Below are 19,394 nucleotides of genomic sequence, written 5' to 3'. Positions count from 1 at the left end.
CCTAGGAGACCCAGAATCCCTTGCTATCTACCCAACATTCTCCTGTCCTCCTTTGTTGCCCCTTTCTTTCTCCTCCCAGCCAGTTTTCATGCATGGTTTATTTTACCCATGGCTTGTTTGTCTTTATAGCCTCAAGATTTCCTTCTCCTGGTCTCTTTACTGTGGATCCCACCTTGATCCACTCTAAGCCCTAGGTCAGAGCCCTGTTGGGCCACTTTGTTTTCCCCCAATAAGAATGTGTGATCTTGGGTGGTAAGAGTCAGGACAGATGTCCATTCACTCACAGACATCCTCCTCCTGTTCAGATAGAAATTGGCATTGCTGGTGTTTACATAGCCAGTGCTCTGAAGACTTAGATGTTGAGGAGAGAGAGAAAGAGAGAGAGAGCTTTGACAGAAATTTTGGGTTTAGTGTCAGTATTTATGCAATGTTAGTTATAATTGATTTGTTAAATGAAATAGACTAATTTATAACATTGTCAAATCTAATGGACACTCTGGCCCATTTCATAACTTTCCATTCCTTTTTTTGTGAGGTGCTTTTTCTCTCTTGACCATTTGTGATAATACTTCCGTGTTTTCTCCTCTCTCTCTTGTACCTTCTTTCTTAATCTCTTTGCTAGCTTCTTTCCCTTAAGTGAAACATTAAAATCTGTAGATCCTATGGACATTGTCCTAGGTTGTTTTCTCTTTATTATCTCTCTCTCTGTCTTCTCATCCTGTCTTATGGCTGGCTTTGTTTTGGGAAAATCTCAGGGGGGGATCTAGAAAAAGAATGCCTTCTAAACTGAAATGGTGCTGAGAGACCAAAGACATGACCCAGACAAATCCAGCTTGGTCGGTTATATGAGTTTATTAGAGGTTACTTACACAGGGCTCTCATTCCTAATCTAGGCACTCACTCCTGGGTGGTGGCAGGAGTTCTTTGCAGAGTAAAATCCACACTGCCTGCCTGTTTGTGGAGCGTGGTGAGGCATGTCTGACCTCCCTTCACTTGGCCAGTAACTCAGTTTTAGGGTACCCCCTTGGCTAAGAATGAGTCCACTCAGTCATCTGGGTGGTGGGGAGGGAAGCTTAAATTTTATTTTAGTTCAGAGTATTCCTTTCTGCTTTCTTTCTTTGGTCTATAACTCTAAGTTTGAAAGAAACCTGTATGAGTTCTGTTAAACATTAAAAACCACTGGTGAATGTCTAGTCTTCCCTGAGGCTTCTCATGCTATCTGTATGTTTATGGCTACCAAGTTTTTGTCTCTAGACAAGATTGCCCTGCTGAGTGGCTTATACTAAAACCTAGATCTACTAATTCTTCTCTTTTCCTTATCACCCAGATCTATCTATGAGCAAGTCCTGCCATTTCTCTGCCCTCTGCATCAGCACCAGACCATTCTACTCTACCCTCAAACATCACCTTTCACCAAAACTACTGTAACAGTTTTCTAACATGTTCTCTTCCTTTTATTCTTCATAATTACTAGATTATTCCCCAGTAATCCAATATCTACACAAAAATCAGAGTGATTAAAATGGATATAGATTTATAGAACTCTCCTGCTTAAACCATTTTACTGGCTTCCTATTTTACCTAGAGTAAAATACATTGTCTACAAGGCCATGATCTGACTCCTTCTTACCTTGTTGGTTCCATCTTGTAGTTCGGTTCCCTTGACTCACTACTGTTATGTGCACAGCCAGCCTTTCTGGCCTTTAAATCCACCAAACTCTTTCATACTTTAGTCTTTGTACTTGCAATTCCCTCTCATTGGGAAGCTTGGCTCCTGGCTGAGTACACTGTTGCTCCTCTTTTATCCTTCACATTTGTCCAGGTTATCTAAAGCACACCTCACTCATGCATTCTCCATTCTATCAGGAACCTTTGTATGGCCTTCATACTTATCACTCTTTGTACTCTTTGTAATTATTCACTTGCTATTTATTTTGCATCCATTAATCTCCACTGACTAACCCCCCCAAAAGGTAAACTTTGTAGGGACAAGGTATTTGTCTGCCTTGCTTGCAGTAGTATCTCTATGGGATAGCAGTTTGTGTCATATATAAGGTGCTCAATACAATTTTGATGAATGAATGGATGAGAAGTTAAGTATAGCCACTCTTGCTCTTCAGGGATAACAGTCCATTCTTTCATTCATTTGGATAAAATTTCCTTCCTCCCTTCCTCCCTTCCTCCCTTCCTTTTGTAGAATGAGGGGTTGTTGAGAGAGTAGTAGCAAGTAGAAGAGGGTAAGAATCCATGGAGCTCTTTGTCATGCTGAAATATATTCTAGTCTAAATATATTTGGAAACTTCTGTGTAGGGGATTTCTTGTTCACTGCTATGGTGAATTTTAATGGGTTTTCTGTATTTCATCAGAACACAGGAATGAAAATTCACAGCTTTTAGTAAAACCTGAAACAAGGCTAGTTTTTCATGTACTGCGTACAGATACATCAGGCTTCCGCTGCAAGAAAATGATGATCAGAGTTAATGAGGAGTTAACAGAGCAAGACAATCTGTATGAAAGCCAAACACAAATATCTAGTCTAGGTTTTCTGTAAATCCCAAATCTAAAAAGCTCTGCAAAGTGAAAAGTTTTGTTGAAAATTTGTGGCAAGCTATTTTTGTAACAAATCCTGACCTGAACTTACAAGAGGCAATTTTAAGTCTTTATTTATCCAAAAATTCATATGTTTTCCTGAACAAATGTTAATGTTTTTAGTTAATATGACAAAATATTTATAGCTCATGTACATGAGGATCCATAACTCTCAGGTGATTTGAGAGGCTTTCAAACAATATTCTCATCCATTTTGGACTGACCTCAAGAGTGGTTCTTCTGTAGTGTCCCAGAATTACATTACATTACTGGATTCAAAATACAAGGGCTGTCCAGAAAGTATCTAGCCATGTATCTGTATCTGGATACTTTCCAGATAGCCCTTGCACGTGCTACTTCCTTTCATCACCTATTATATAAGTAAGCACCTGTTAAGGTGAAGGGAAATGTTTTTGTCTAGGAATTTAAAACATACAAACTTCTGACTGTAATTATTTGGAGCCAGAAAATAAGATTCTTTTTAGTAATGATATGCAATGCTTTAGACGAAGTTGTAATGAATAAAGAGAGGTGGTAGTGAATGGAATGAACAAACATAGGCAAATTAATAAAACATATTTTACAGTTTTAATGGTTTTTCAAATGAATGACAAGTGGTGACAAGGTTTGGGGTGTGATCCAAGTTGAATTGGCCATCACTAATTACCAGGTATTTTTTGTTTGTGCTTGGCTTTCATACAGATTGGCTTGCAATTATGCACAGATTCAGTCAACTGCAAACTCAAACTCTACATGTTCTGGCACTGACAACTCTTCATTAACTCTGACCATCATTTCACTGCAGCTGAATCCTTATCTATCATGAAGGGATACATCAGAAACCAGCCTTGTTTAGGGTTCTACTGATGGATATTTATGTCCTGAGGTGCTGCCACTGCAATTAGTCAATCCTATGTTTGGTATTTCTTATTTCTAAGGGTTCAGAATTGCATGTTTGATGGCTGGTAGATTGTTTGACATCTGGTGCTACTGAAAGCAGTATTAGTGCCAAGGAAAAAATAATAGACTGTCAGTGCTTTCTATTTTCTTTCCCATACCTGGTACTTTATTCTTTTTTTGCTTCTTCAATCTGTCTCTAATGGACCTTGGTGAACTTAGAAACCAGAAGTTAAAAATAGAAGCTTTCAAAGACAAAGAAGAAAAATGACTCCAGGTTAGTAAATATTATCTGTCCTAAATAAGTGAGAATAAAGTGCTTGATTCAAAATATGTAAATAGAATTTGTAAGTTCTTAGTGTATTCAAGATCATGATCTCCTAGATGGGAAAAAATTGCCTTATGAATAAAATACCAAGAACAGTTTACTATTTCCTTTTCATTACTATTGTATATTTAGCAAGAACAAAGAAAATAATTTCTGCCATTAATTTTAAATAGAACTTTTTTTGAAATAAAATCCTCATCCAGTGAAATATAGGTATCTTAAGTGAACACTTCCAAGAGTTTTGATAAATGCCTACACTGATTTAACCCACATCCGTAAGAAGATGTAGAATATTTCCATCAAATCAGAAAGTTATCCCCCTTTCCTATAAATTTCTCACTCTCAAGAGGCAAATATTTTTCTGATTTTTATTATTATAGATAATTTTTGTCTATTCTTGTACTTTATATAAGTGGATTCACTATGGTATACAGTGTTTTGTATCCAGTTTTCTTTGCTCAGCATAATGTTTTTGAGATTCATCCATGTTGTTTTGTGTATCTGTATTTTTTTTTCATTTTTATTTCTGAGAAGTATTTTATTACAGGACTATAACACATGTTTATGTTTTTAGATCTGTTCTTCTATTGATGAACATGTGAGTTATTTTTAAGTTTGACTATTAGGAATAAAGCTACTTGAACATTCTTACATAAATTTCTTTGTGTATCTATGTTTTCATTTAATCTGGATAAATATCTAGAAGTGCAGTTGTTGGGTAATAGAGTATATGTATGCTTATCTTTGTAAGAAACTGCCAAACAATTTTCCAAAGTGGTTATATCACCTTACATTCCCACCAGCAGTATATAAAGGTTCCAGTTGCTCAACATGCTTTTCACAGTGGTATAATTAGCCATTCTAGTCAGCATTTTTACAGCTTGAGGGTTTTAGCTTACATTTCTCTGATAACTAAGGAGTCTGGGATGGCTTCTACATGCCTGCTTTGATATGGGGTCAGAGGTGGGGAGGGAGGCAGTTTACAGAGATAGATAACACAAGAAGATAAAAGGGAAAGTGATAAAGTATCCAGTTTGAGGGTTATTAGACAGTTAGAAATATACCAGGTTTTAGGAATAGAGTTTGGAGATACAGGTTTAGAAATCTATGAAAGATGATCTAAGCAAATAGTGACAGAGTAGGTTACCAGCTCATATTCCCCCACAAAAACAAGAATTCTACACCCATCCACAGACAAAAGTCTCTTTGTGGGAGCCTTGGGATTCAGTTCCAGCCCATCTCAGCCATGAACCAGAGCAAGGACCTGTCCAGTGACACAACAGAAGCTTTCCCAGAAACCCAAAGGAAGCCACACCCATCGGCACACCTGATAAAAAGTCTCATTGTTTGTGAATCCTGAAATGGGCCCTCATGCCAGCATCAGCCCCACAGATCAAGGTCCTGAAGACAGATCAGTCCACCCAAGAACGATATAAGACTGACACCCACTAGGGTCTCTGGGAATAGGCCTGTCAACTGTGATCTCCACTATGGACCCAGCATGAACCATGTGATGTGGATTCAATCCCACTTAACTGTGATCCCAGAAACAATCTCATCAGCCCAGAGACCTAACAGGAAAGACTTTAATTTGTTGAAAACAGTCTGTAAGAGTAAAAGAAGGGTTTGCTTCTAAAAATGCACAGAAACCATGCAAAGCTACATGGAGAACAAAGAATCAAGCAGACATGATACCACCATAAGAAACTTGTAACACTCAATAACAGACCTCAAAGAAAGGAAGATATACAATGGTATACAATGGTCTGTTAAAGAAGCTCAATGAGATCCAAGAAAATAGAGATAGGCAATTAAATAAAATTAGAAAAACAATGTATGAACAAAATGATATGTTTAATAAAGAAATAGAAAACATAAAAAAGATCATACAAAAATCTCGAAACTGAAGAATATAATGACATAACTGAAAAGTTTAATAAAGAGTTTCAACAGCAGACTCAATCATGCAGAAGAAATAATTAGTAAATTTGAAGGCAGGTTATTTAAAATTAGCCAAGTAGAGAAATAGAAAGAAAAAAGATTGAAAAAGAATGAAGAAAGCATAAGAGATCAATGGAACACTATTAAACATAAAAAGATACAAGCTTTGGGACTACTTGAAGGAGAAGAGAGAGACAAAAGATTATAAAGCTTATTTTAAAAACTTCTGTCTGAACACTTTGCAAATCTTGGGAGAGATATGGAAATATAGATTCTGGAAGCTCAAAAGACCCCAAGCAATGTCAATTCAAAAGGAATACTCTAAGATCAATTATAATCAAATTCTCAAAAGTCAAAGACAAAGAGAGAATCTTGAAAGCAGCAAGAGAGAAGAAACCTATCACATATAAGAGATCTCTCATAAGAGTATCAGTGGACTTCTCAACAGAAACCTTGCAAGCCAGAAGGGAGTAACATAACATATTCAAAGTAGTAAAAGAAAAAAAAAAGTCAATCAAGAATACTATACCCTGCAAACTTGTTCTTCTGAAATGGAGGAGAAATAAAGAAATTCCAAGGGAAATAAAAGCTGAAGAAGTTTATCACCATGAGACCAGCCTTACAAAAAATGCTAAAGGGAGTTCTTTGAGTTGAAACAAAAGGATCATAAATAAAAATATGAAAACATTTGCAAGTATAAAACTCACTGGTAAAAGTAAATATATAGTCAAATTCAAAATACTCTAATATGGTAAAGGTGGTGTGTAAATCACTTTAATTCAAGTAAAAGAGTTAGACAAATGTATTAAAACAACTATAGCTATAAATAATTGGTTAACAGATACATCTGTATATTAAATAGATGTAAACTGTTACATCAATAGCATAAAATGTGGTGGAGGGAGAAATAAAATTTTAGGGTGTATGTGTTTGAAGTTAATGTACTATCAGCTTAAATTGGGACATTATAATTACTAGATATTTTATGTGAGCCTTATCATCACCACAAAGAAAAACCATCAAGTAAATACACAAAAGATAAAGGAATCAAAGCATAACATTACAAAAATATAACAAATTATAAAGAAAAACAGCAAGATTGAAAGGAAAGAACAAAAGAACTATAAAACAGTCAGTAAAAAATTAACATAATGCCAGTAGGAAGTTCTTACCTATCAATAGCTACTTTAAATGTATGTGGATTAAATTCTCCAGTCAAAGACAAACAGTAGCTGATTGAATGGATAAAAGACACTCACTTTAGCCTTAATGGCACATATAGACTGAGAGAGAAGTGTTGGAAAAGATATTCCAGGAAAATAGTAACCAAAAGAGAGCACATATGGCTATACTTACATCAGACAAAATATACTTCAAGTAAAAAACTGTATAAAGAGGTAGAGCAAGATTGGAGAAGGGCAGAGAGGGAGGCACAGGCCATAGGGAGGTAAAAAAAAAAAAAAAACTGTATAAAGAGATAAAGAAGGTCATTATCTTATGATAAAGGGGTCAATTCTTCAAGAGGATATAACAGTTTTAAATATATGCACACCCAACATTGGAGCACCTAAACATATAAAGTAAATATTAATAGATCTGAAGAGTAGATAGACTGCAATACAATAACAGTAGCTACTTGAATACTCCACTTTCAACAATGTACAGATCAACTAGACAGAAAATCAATAGGGAAAGAGCATCCTATCCTCAAAAGGAGGGTTTATACAGAGTGTATTATAACAGGATGCAGAAATTCTGGGAGCCTTCTTAAAATTTTGCCTACCATACTCTCTCCTGATGGCTGGACTGACTGAAAAGTTGAATAACTTTCCTTTATTTAATAGATATAACTAGCTGATTATTGCTAAGTGACAATTACTCAACAAACAGATAAATAACTCTGTTATCATGTATACCATAGTGTAGATACAGTGTATATTTCAACAAATAGAAACATGGCTTGAGTCAACTTTTTCATTTTGAAGAACCATAAGTTGTGTTTACCTCCTTACATGTAAACCATATACCCAATAAATAATTTACTTTGAAATTTGAGGAGGTATTTGGTATTTCTTACATAGTATTTGTAGGAAACTATTTTTATGTGACCAATTCCTACTGTAATGATTATTTGATGTCAGGTAGTTCAATCCCACAGTTGTTCTCACTGAAAAGACACTCTCCTTTAGAATAGAAATCAGGAAATACCCTTAATTATGGATGCCTATTGAAATTCTTTAAGAAAACTAGATGCTTGCATTGTTTGCCTAGGAGAAAATATTTTAAAACATCTTTAAAAATTCCAATTGATAGTTCCTTTATATTTACTTTTAAAATGTTCAAGTACTTTACAAATGCAAATTATATAAGTAATCATACAGAATTGGGCATACCTTAATGTTGAGAAGGAGGGAAACAGCAAAAAACAGTGATCCAGAAAGAAACGGATCTTTAATCCTTTATACTTAAACCATTTAAAATAAATAGATTACATTACATTATGCTGATTATGTATCTCAAATATGACCTTTTTATCAGACGATTGAGTAGGGCGATGAAAATACTGGTATATGGAAGAACTTTGAGTAACATTAATTTTTGGGTGATTTTACAGGCTTCATTGCAGAGCAGCAACTCTTAAAACTTCACTCCCCATGTGATTCACTTTATAATATAAAACTTCAACTTAAGAGAAAACCACAAAGATCAGCAATAAACATGTAAAATAAGTAACTCTCATACAGTTTTGAAAGTCTTACACATAACATTTTAACAGGTTTAGGGAAGGAAATAAAGCTACCTGAAACAGTATCCACTTTCTTTCTTGTCCCTACGCCAGGGCCGCTCACATCACTTCTGTAACACAAGGTAGTTGTAGAGATTGATTGGCTGTAGTGTGCATGGATGGCGATGAAAGGGGATAATTAAATATTTGAACTGAGAACCATCATCAGAAAGAGTGCTGCAGTGTTTGCTGTTGGCTTCCACTAACAGTGAAAGGCATTTTATTTAATATCTCCTTTTCAGGAAGAAATAAACAAATGAGAGAGAAAAGAAGAAATGCTAAAGGAAAGGAAATGGGAAGTTTTACCTTTTTTCCATAACTAAATGACAGGTTTTCAGTGGTATTCAGTAGTTACAGAGAACCAGAGGCCCAGGGCAGGCCCAGACTGGTAGAGATGAGTGTGGGTCTTGGGGCTGGAAGCTGGACATGCAAACAACAGGCCCAGAGACCGCTGGGATAGCCAGGGAGTGGGTAGGATGGGGCCTCCAGGGACCTTGAAGGACCTGGCAGAGCATTTCCTGTGGCCATTCAAAATTCAGATGGTGAAACAGGGAGCATTGTCACTTCCAGCTACTACTTGTAGAATTTCTACTTGATATAATCATAGTAGATACAGTCTAGTAGATACAGTCCAGGATTTTATTAGTGTTCATAAAGAGTAAAGTTATGGGGTGGGCTATAGTTTGAGATTCTCAACCTGGTGAGCAGGCTAAGAGGCATGTTTGTGTTCCTTGTAACTGGTGACAGCATGATGGACTCATCCCATGGCACTTTTTAGTTCTTTGCAATAAGGTACTATTTCGGTAACAAGTTGGAACCCTGAAGTTGGTTTTCTCTGGGGATTTAATTATTGAAGGAATAAACTATATTCATTGTAATATATTTAACATAATAGGTTCTCCCGTAGAAACTGTGGGTAGTGAAGCAGTATGTGTCTAAACAGGTTCCAAAGTGCTTGCCTTATCTTGCTACCAAAAATTAGCTTACCCTGGAAAAATTTGACTTGAGAAAAAGAAAAAAGTAGTCCTTCCATCAGATATTGATTAAGCCCCTCCTTTGGGCTTTCTTGGAGGAGCTGAGAATAAAAGGATGAAAAATCCACATTTCCTGCCCTGTAGGAGTTTATAGTCTAGTAAAAAAAAAAAAATTATACAGTACCTATGTACTCTCACTTCATAATTGAAAAGTAAAATTATGAATTGTGTGTCTTTATGGAATCATTTGTCTAAAACAGAAATATAAAGACAAAGAGACAGCAGAGTATAATAATATCTAATATCTATGGTAATCATGCATACTCGGGCCATTGGTCTACATACTTTTATAGGTACTGCATTCTATGCTGCTGTACAATATACAATGACAAAATCTCAGAGGCATATAAAAATAGGCACATTCATCTGAGCATTGGCTGGAGGTGGCTACTCCAGGCTGGTTGCACTTGGGGAAGTCTCAATCATGTTTCTGGTATCCTCCATCAGGGACTGGGGGCTACTCTAATCTGGGCATGTTCTGTCCATGGTGGTGGCAGAGAAAAAGCACACCAACTGGCACCATCGCTTTTACTCAATTCTATTGGCCAAAGTAAGTCACATGGCCCAACCCAAGTCAAGGGGTGGGGAAACAATTTACCCATTTGGAGGGAGGATCAGAAAAGTCTCATGGTAGAGAACATGAAGAGCAGAAGGGCTGAAGAATGAGAGTTAATAATGCAATCTACTACAGGTATTAATTCTGGAAATAACTTCATGAGGTAGATATTCTCCATAGTCCTTGCCTGTTAAAATTTAAGAAGAAATTGGTAGTGAGTGCTACATCTGAAGCCAGACTGTATTGAGACTATTGTTGGCTCTTCCACTTACCAGTTATATGACTTCTAGCACTTTCCCATTTGTGCCTGTTTCCTCATATGTAAACTAGAGATAATGACTTTACTTACCCTATAGGATGTCATGAGAAATAAATGAGTATGTGCATAAGATATTTAGACTAACGTTGGGCACATACTAAATGCTCACTAAATTTTAGTTGTTTTACTGAGTTGGTAACCAACATTTCTGGGAAGACAAAAGTAACGAACAAGGCCAGGCGAGGTGGCTCACTCCTGTAATTCTAGCATTCTGGGAGGCCAAGGAGGGAGAATCACCCTAGGTCAGCAGTTCGAGACCAGCCTGAGCAAGAGCGAGACCCTGTCTCTACTAAAAATAGAAAGAAATGATCTGGAAAGCTAAAAATATATATAGAAAAAAATTAGCCGGGCATGGTGACACATGCCTGTAGTCCCAGCTACTCGGGAGGCTGAGGCTGAGACAGAAGGATTGCTTGAACCCAGGAGTTTGAGGTTGCTGTGAGCTAGGCTGACACCAAGGCACTTTAGCCCAGGCAATAGAGCGAGACTCTGTCTCAAAAAAAAAAAAAAAAAAAAAAGTAATGAACAGAACAATTGATGTCAAATCATACCTACTCTTGATCTTGACCTTAAAATTATAGACACTATTCTCCACCTGCTATTCACAACTAGCTTTTTTTCATTAAACAATATTTTGAAGACATCCTGTCCTTTATTTGACAATAAAATGAAACAGTCCTCTTAGTAAAGGCTATATATTAATTTAATAATAATATTTACTGACAAATTAATTTTCATTTACCACCAGAAACAGTTATCAGGTTATGTTACCTAGTTACTATGAAAAGCTCTATTCCAAAAAATATGTTTTTCATTCAAATGTTAGATTTTTTTTTTTATTTCTCTTACTCAGATTTCTCTAACTTTTAAAATTTCTCTAACCCATTATTCATACATATAGAATTTGGAATTTTCAAAGTTGCAGCTAAGGTATACAAATTTAAGCCTGAGTATTTCAGAATTTTGCATGAAAGGTTTTGTGCTTGCAGAGGAATCATCTTGTGACAAACTACTGAAGTAGATAATTATTCAATTACAAAATATTATTTATAGACTCTCTACTTGAAGATAAAACTTGTATAATAGTAGGCACAGGGAAAACAGATGAATAAGACATTGTTCTTGTCTTCAAATAGTTTACAGGCCAATGGTAAAAAGTAAATGATTAAAGTACAGTGTGATAAGTCCCAATAATTATCCACACAGTGCTTTGAGCATCTTACCTAAATAAATGGCAGAGATGAAATTAGGGAAGGCTAGGAGTAAACCAAGTGGAAAAGTAATACCCTGAGTGGAAAGGACAGGGACTGTCATGCAAGCAGAGAGAGCAGTGAGTGCAAGTTCAGTGGTTCTGGCAACAAACGGATTGGAATGGATGGAGAATTGACTTGTAGAGGTGGGAATAGTAAGAAATGACTCTGGAGAAATAGGCACGAATCAGATCTTTAACCATCTTGGATGCCACTCTGAGGATTTTGGCTTTTATTGGAAAGCACCAGGCAGCCATTGAAAGATTTTACACAGTCTCATTTACATACGTTTCTAAACCTTCTGATAGCCTTGAGGGACAGAGGTTGGCAGAGAGAGGGCAGAGAGGAGGGTGAGACTAACTAGGAGGCTGTTGACTCTGGGTTAAGAATGGACAGGACCGGACTTAAGGCATAGGCAATAAGAAGGGGGAGGGGGGACAGATTCCAGAAATATTAAGTATCTGGGCATGGAACATTCGATAACTATGTACAGGGCACTTCCTCACAGGATTTGTTTTTTAAACAGGAAGGTAAAGAGGATTTAGCTTTTCCTACCTCCCCAACCCAGTAGAGTGAATACATTACATATGTCAATTGCTGCTGTGCACAACGTCCAGGTGCTTTCCCTAGGCCCACAGAGAACATTTAGGCATTTATTAAAATAGCAACAAGCATATGCTACCATAAAGCAAGGGTGGATACACAGGTTATTTGAATTGATTGAATAAAGATCCAGATCTATCAATTACTCAACCATAAAAAACAATGGTGAATGAGCACCTCTTATATTATCCTGGGTGGAGCTAAAGCCCATCCTTCAAAGGGAAGTATCACAACAATGGAAAAACAAGCACCGCATGTACTTGTCACCATATTGGTACTAACTGAGAAACACTTAGTGCTCACATGGAAATCATATTGATCGAGTGCAGGGCAGGTGCTGGGGGGTGATGGGGATGGGTTAACTCACAACTAATGAGTGAGGACGGAACTGTATGCGGGATGGGCATGCTTGTAGCTTTGGCTTGGGCGATGCAAGGGCATTATATGTAACCAAAATGTTTGCACCCCCATAATAGTCTGAAATTTTTTTAAAAAAGAAAATAAATAAATAAACTGGAAAAAAAAAAAACTGACCCTAAGGAAAAGTGTTTTCACTTAATCAAACTACACATGGTTCCTGACTTATGGTTGCATTTAGGATTTTTAGATTTTGTGATGGTGTGAATGTAATTTTGAATTTTGATCTTTTCCCGGGCTAATGATACGAAGTGCAACACTCTTTTGTGATGCCGGGCAGCGGTGGTGAGCCGCAGCTCCCAGTTGCAAAGTGAACAATGATACTGTACTCTGCAGTGTACTGTATTCAACAATTGCATGAGATAGTCAATACTTTATTATAAAATAGGCTTTACATTAGATGATTTTGCTCAACTGTAGGCTAATGTAAGTGTTCTTAGTCCACGTAAGGTAGACTAGGCTAAGCTAAGATGTTTGGTAGATTAGGAGTATTAAATGAATTTTCAGTTCTCAATGGGTTTATGGGAGTGTAACCTCATCATAAGTGGAGGAATGTCTGTAGTCCCTTAGAATATCAGAATTTTAGAGTTTGAAGGTAACCATGAAAACCTATTTTGCAGATGGGAATACTGAGATGAAGAGACATTGAGAACTTTGTCAGTGATAAAGTTGTGTTAAAATCCAGGTAGCCTAACTTAGTTTGCAACACTTTCTACCAGACCACACTGTTACTATTATTATATTTTATTTGAAAATTATCGTTGTTTAGATTAAATTGTTTTTCTTGTAATTCTTGAATGGGTGTTTAATGAACTGTTTTTATTTAGTTTCAACATTTTATGCCTACTCATTTTTTTTTTTCACTTTGTATTTTTAGCTCCACTTGATGATCTTCCTTTAATGGAATAAAATTTTAGTATCACTTTGTAGTGCAAAAGAAATGAATAAAAATAAAACTTTTTAAAAGAATAATTTAAGCCTCAAATGCATCTCACAGTAATTTGATATTAGAGTACTTTAAAATAAATTATAGTTAATTAAGCATGCAAATACACTAACTACTTTAAGTACCCAATTAGCTACCTTAACTGAAATAATTGTCCTGAACAGCACATTTTTTTTAAAGGTATTTTTCAAGGTGCTACATAAATCTTTGTCTCTGGTGTGAAAAATGTAATTACTCTTGGAAGAAAGAATATGGTAGCAGCTGATTGTTCAGGAATACAAATGTTGTAGCATGAATTACTAGCCTCTCTAGACCCCCAGTGTATTCATCTGTTAAATAAAGAGCCTGACCTAGAAATTTACAAAGGTTCTCCGCTTCCCCAAAGTCTTGTAGTCATTTATCTATTAACTGTGATCTATAACTCATTTGCCTACAGGCTCCTATACATTCTCCTAATTCTGACTTCTTTTATACCAACATCTGCTCCCACGCCCCTATCCCAGCCCTATCTCATCTCGTTATTTTCTGTGTTCTGTGAAATGGTGAATCACTTGGCATTTCTACTTCATTATCTTGAAAAAAAAAATCCCTCAAATTCTGACCTGTAGTCATATCCTCAAGGATCTGCATGGCGTCCCTCTATTTTTTGTTTAATTTTTTGTTTTCATTTAAATAACCTTCTAATAACAGCTTTCCAGATCATCTATGTGACCCCTCGTAACTAGGTACTGGGGCACGATTTCTATGCCTGTTACTTTTGTTAAGTCACACTCGAGGAAGGATGAAGAACATACCATCCCCTACCCCTCAGGACTTTTGTTCTCTTTCTATTCTTTCGGTATTACCTGTATATGTTCAACGTGCATTCATGCTTTAACACAGTCTAAAGTTAGTCATTATCCCTATCCTCCTCACTAACAATGTAAGTATATTCGAATGCCTTAAATATAATCAGTGCCCTGTATCTAATTTGTTATTATGTAGCATTTCACTTTCATTTGTTTTTAAAATCAACTTCAGGGCTATGATTTACATAAACTGCACACATGGTAAGTGTACAATTGGGTGTGTTTTGACAAATGTATACACCCATTCATTTGGCTTTTAACATCCTCAAAGTTAGTCATTATGATTAGATCAAATCATATGTAATTACCAAGATGATTCAATCTAGTTTTTGTTATACCTGAATTTAGATTTACTTACATGCTTTCAATTCCTTTGCCCTTTATTGCTGTTTTCATTTTACTCTATCATTTTGTGTTCAATTTTCTTCATCCAGAAATATGACCTTTAGGCTATTGCATATAGAAATCTAGTTTTGACAGTTAATTATCTTTCAGCACATTAAAGTTAGTTTTTTCTGCTGTCTTCTCCCATTGCTAAGTCAGCTGTCAGTTTAACTGTTATCCCTTTTTAAGTAAATTATCTTTTTAGCTGCTTTTAGATCTCCTGTGGTTTCACTATAATCATGTTGTGTGGATTTACTTTTATTTATTCGGCTTGGGATCTATCAAAGTTTCCTGAATTTGGGACAAATATTTCCCATAAACTCTGGAAAATTCTTGTTCATGGTGTCCTCCTTATTTTCTTGTTTTTTTTTTTTTTTTTTTTTTTCTCTATTTTCTCCTTCTATGTCTCCTATTTGGCTAGATATTAGACCTTACATTATAATTGGTACCTTTTAAGCTTTATTTAAAATTTTGATCTCTATTTCTCTTGCTGCATTCTAGGTAGTCTCCTCAGTTATGTATTGATATGTATTAATGTTTTTAGTTGCGTTTAACATAACAGTTGTGCTCAACCTGTTTGTGGAGATTTTAACTGGTATTGTCTATATTTCTCCTTATAGAACTTCTATTTTTAATAATGTCTTATTTTTTCTTATAATTTCTCTACCTTTTATTTATTTTTTACTCATTTTAGGCATACCTACTTTATAGTCTCTGTGTTAGTTTGCTAGGGCTGTTGTAACAAAGTACAACAAAGTAGGCAGCTTAAGCAACAGACATTATCTCCCAGTTCTGGAGGGTAGAAGTCTGAGATCAGAGTGTCAGCAGGGTCGGTTTCTTCTGAGGGCTGTGGGAAGGAATCTGTCCTATGCCTCTCTCCAAGCTGCTCACGGTTTGCTGTAATGTTTGGCCTCCTTTGACTTGTGGAAGCATCACCCCAATCTTTGCCTCCATGTTCATGTGGTGTTCTGTGTGTGTGTGTGTGTGTGTGTGTGTGTGTGTGCGCGCGCGCGCGCGCACTTCAATTTCCTTTTCTTAAAAGAACGCTAGTCGTATTGGATTAGGAGCCCACCCTTTCCAGCATGGCCTCGTTTTAACAAGTTAACATCTGCAATGACCCTATTTCCAAATAAGGTCAGATTCTGAGATACCGGGAGTTAGGACTTCAATGTGTGGATTTTGAGGGGAGACACAATCCAACACATAATGGTCTCATTTCTATTATGGTTCTATTAATAAAATCTGAGATTTTGGGGTGCTAATTGACTGTTTTTCATGTCTGCTGAGCCCTTTTTTGCAGATGGCTTCCTTATGGGTTTTGAAATTCTTGAACAAGAATTTGAATTTTCAATGAGGGAAAATTGTTTTTTCTTGGTGGGGATACTAGAAGGACAGGGTGGGCAAAGGGTCCTCCCTCAGCAGTTTTGTCTGAGCTGCTACAGGCAGGCTTGGGGGTAGTATCACCTCAGGGCCATTTTTATTGTTGTTATTAATTTCTCACCCTGGTATTTCCTGCACCATATGACTAACGTGAATCTGTACTCCAAACCCATAAGAAACACAAAACTAGAGTTTAAAATTCTCTCTAAATAATTTGTTTGTTTGTTTGTTATCTAGAGCCAAAGTAGAGAGCAGTATCCTTGCCTTTTCCTTGGGCTGTAGACCTGAGGATATTTTAGTCCCTCCTTAGTTAGGATTGTGGCCCCCGGAGAGGCCTGGATTCACACAAGATTTAAAGGCTCCTTCCCCTCCTCAAACACCCAGGGGCTCATCCTGTGGCCCATGGGGGAGTACAAAGTCCAGCCTGCTGCCATTCCCAAGACTCCTGAGCTGCCACCCTGGCTCTCGACTTTCTTTTCTCTCCTGCCTTCTGGGGACTTTTATTTCCCCATTCCCTGAAAAATCTCAAGCATGATTTATAAATTATATTTCACTCTGCACTGCTACTTGCCAGTAGAGGGAGGGTTTCTTCAAGGGCTTTTTCTCATTTGCTGGAAATAGAAGTCCCAGTCCTCTCTTTTTGAAGAGTTGGAAATAAATATTCAAAAAGGTTATAGTGTCTTAGCTAAGGCCATACCATTATTTAAAATTCTAGTCCCTTAACTTCCTGTTTGGCAACCTTGTACCCTCTCTCTCTTCACCTTCTGATTATTCTCTTTCTTTCCCGACCATTATCACCTCGCCCAGTAAAGCCACTCACAGGCCTTGCAGTTTGATGCCATCTTCCCTCGGATCCTAGGATACCCCCAAAGTCTTCTGAATCCCAGAAACCCCAGCAGTAATTGGTTTAAACATAGAGCACTGAATAATTTTAATGCCATTATTGATTATTATAGAGAAAAATTCCCTCCCCCCTTCTTTTCTCAAGGTTAACCAAATGTCAAGTGATGCTATAATCTTGACATTGTCTAATTAAGTCTCAATGGAGTCCTCTAGACATTTAATATTAAATTATCCTAACCTATTTTAAGGTATGAATTTGATTTTTTTTTTTCAACTTCTGATGAATGTTATTTGAGCCCAAGGCAGGTTTTGGTGACTTCTTAATCACCTTCTCACTTAAGTGTCCTTAGGGAAATCACCATAGATTCAGCCATAGCAGAAATGGGATTTTATAGGGAAACTATTCTGGAGATAAGGATGATTGAGAGTTAGATTTATTGGAATTTGTGTCTTATTCTACATTCTCCGTATAAAAGAGTATGTGTTAGCATTTCCCATTAGGCCAGACTGACTCTCGTTATATATCAAGATTCCTGACAGTCTTTCCAATGTGCTTCACACTTAAGACTCTTAGATCAAGGTTTTTGGATTCCACATAGCAATCAAGTAAAAATTGGAATAAAGGTATAAAATTAATATTCACACTTTTTATAACACATCCCCACCCATTTATTTTCAGCTTCATCCTCAAGAGATGGGATTTTAGAATGAGCCTAACCATAATTCTGCACTGTGACAATACTGGGATTTAAGGAGAGGCATACAAAGAGGGAGCTGGAGCGTGCGGTAGACAGACTAGCGGCGTCTATCAAACATGAAATCTCACCAGATCTTACAGTGAAAGCGTCAGGAATCAGAGAGCACCTGGGAATTTCTCTTGGCTTTTTTGACTGTCAAGAGCTATGTGTGTAAGTATGTATAGGTATGTGTGTGCACACACATGTTCCTGCCTCTGGGGCTACAACGCCTCTGATTGGCAAGCACTTTAACTTACATTCCTGTTAGATGTGAAAAAAATCTTGCTATGGCGTGACATCTACCATAACAAGGAAAGTGGGCATCGATCCAAATGACCTGGTTGGTAGACTATGATCCCAAATTTTTTTTCTTGGTGAAAAATAAAGATTTTCCATGCAAAAGAAACATAAATCATTTTACTTCCTTGTAAATTTTGCTATTCCTTACAAACCTACCAGATAAACAGAAGTAACATTTAAAATAGACTACTTTTCATTAAGCTATGAAACAATCAAAAATTTAGGAAAGAATTTATTCTTACATCACAGTACAAAGTATAAAACACCATTGCCTTAGAGATAAATAGTGTATGTATTTATATGGTTGCTCAGATTTCAGTGTGCTACCATTTTGAGGAGGAAAAAAAGATGGATTTATGATCTCATTAAAAAAAGATAACCTTGGTTAACTAGAAGGCCTGAGAGGGCTTTTGGAATCTTACCCAAACTTACTGAAAGAAAGAAGATTTCTTTCATGTTCATTGTTTCAAAAGAATATTAGTGAATAAAAGGAAAAGACAAATTCATGATTGTGTACTGATTGCAAATGAGATGCCTAGTCACCATTCTTAGAGTTGATGAATAGAGACCTCCTATGTGGTGTGAAAGTATTCATTGCACTAAACAGTATTTTAAAGCTTCGACCATCTGGAATAATCTTGAGAAATATGCTTACCACTGGGTTCTGCATTACATTTAGAATTCATTGTTTTAATGAATATCTCCCTAATATTAAGCTTTATTTCATTATTGGATATTTGGCATATTGCCTTTCCTAAATTAAGGAGTTTCATCCAAATGCAAAGGAAAAGAAACCAAAAAACCAAAACCTTGCTCATCACAACAATGAAAAAGAATCACTTTTAATTCATTTTTTTTTATTTTTTTTCCATCAAATTACCTTATGTTTCCAGAGTATTTAAAGGATATTTTGTAAGATAAATATTCCTTTGCTCTTTTATACTGGCATTGTTTTCCTATTAAGAGCTAAATGGTGGAATACTTTACATCAACAGCATTTTAGACTTTTTGTTAGCTTATTTTTGTCCTCTTTTGACATTTGACTTATGATATATCAAAATTGATAATACTGCAACAAACCATATTACAATAGAGAAATAGTCTATCTCACATAGTTCCTTAGTGAAGTGTGTATAAAATGTCCTGTCCTAGGAGATGGGAAACTCATAAATCTCAGTTTGTTCATATTGAAGTGGATATATATATTTTTTACCCCTCTTCTCTCCTTTTTTCCTTT

Source organism: Eulemur rufifrons, chromosome 29 (genome assembly GCF_041146395.1).
Source record: "Eulemur rufifrons isolate Redbay chromosome 29, OSU_ERuf_1, whole genome shotgun sequence".
In the NCBI taxonomy this organism is placed as follows: domain Eukaryota; kingdom Metazoa; phylum Chordata; class Mammalia; order Primates; family Lemuridae; genus Eulemur; species Eulemur rufifrons.
Note: the sequence above shows the minus strand (reverse complement) of the source record.